A 1133-nucleotide genomic window follows, 5' to 3' on the forward strand; every position below is an offset into this window, starting at 1 on the left:
CACCTGTATCCAATTGATGCTTGTAATTCAACCGTGATTTCAGAAATGGAATTGCATCTCAACCTACTCTTTTCTCAATAAACTTATTGTCATTCAATCTAATATGTGATCTATTAAACTATTTCTCAAGCTTGTACAAATTAAACCCATTAAACTAAAATCTTTTAGTTTTAGCACTAAGCATAACACATTTTAAGTTTAATCTGCATCATTAACATTTTCTCCATTACTTTAAGTCTAGAGACAATTGGCAAAACAACAAATCGAACTCTGATTCATAATGTTTGTCACTTTCTCTGGTGTACATAATTCCACAGTGGTCTGTTGCAATCTACCAATGTGATATCACTGAATGTGAGTTAGGAAGACACAGTAGCACAGCATTATATGCAGCAGTGGAGATGGAAAGAAGTGGACAGATTCCATAGACTTTTAGCAAGTAGAATCTGGTGATTTGTTAGATGCCAAGAGCAAAGGCAGAGTTCGGGAAATACTGGACCCATCACTATCACAGGGAGACATGAGGAGAAGCAGGCAGTGAAAGCATACATCTCTTGGGGGATGTGTTCCCTTCGAAGTGGTTGCGTGACACAACCAAGTGGAGAAGCTGAATAGGAAGGTAGATAAATGGGTTTGGACATGAGAGAAGTAAGGATCAGAGTTGTAAATTTGGGATATATTGATTGAAATCTTGGCAGTGGATTAAATCATACAGGGAAAAATTGTGGCCTGAAAGGAAAGGGCTGAGACCTTTACAATGCTATTTGGAGGTCATCAAGAAGCAGCTAAGCAAGCCAAGAAGGGAAAGCAGGAGGAGTATCACTATCACCAAAAGAAGTACATGCGTTAAGGAAAAAGAATAAATTTTGCTGAGAGATCAGGAAAAATGATGGAGAGTGTCCTGTGGATTTAGTGATTGTGAATGTTATTGGTGATCACAGGCAAAGGCAGTTTCAGTGGAGTGTGGAAACCAAGACGTGAATGGGAGTTGGGAAACGAGAAGAGTGGAGGCAGGCAGCTTCAGCTGAGAGTAGCAGGGAGGCTGGGTGGAAGCTGGAAAGGTACGGCGGCTACAGGGAGCCTTGGGAATGGTTAAATGCTGATGATAACACGGATTCAGTCAAGAGGTAGCG

Source organism: Pteropus vampyrus, unplaced genomic scaffold (genome assembly GCF_000151845.1).
Source record: "Pteropus vampyrus isolate Shadow unplaced genomic scaffold, Pvam_2.0 Scaffold83, whole genome shotgun sequence".
In the NCBI taxonomy this organism is placed as follows: Eukaryota; Metazoa; Chordata; class Mammalia; order Chiroptera; family Pteropodidae; genus Pteropus; species Pteropus vampyrus.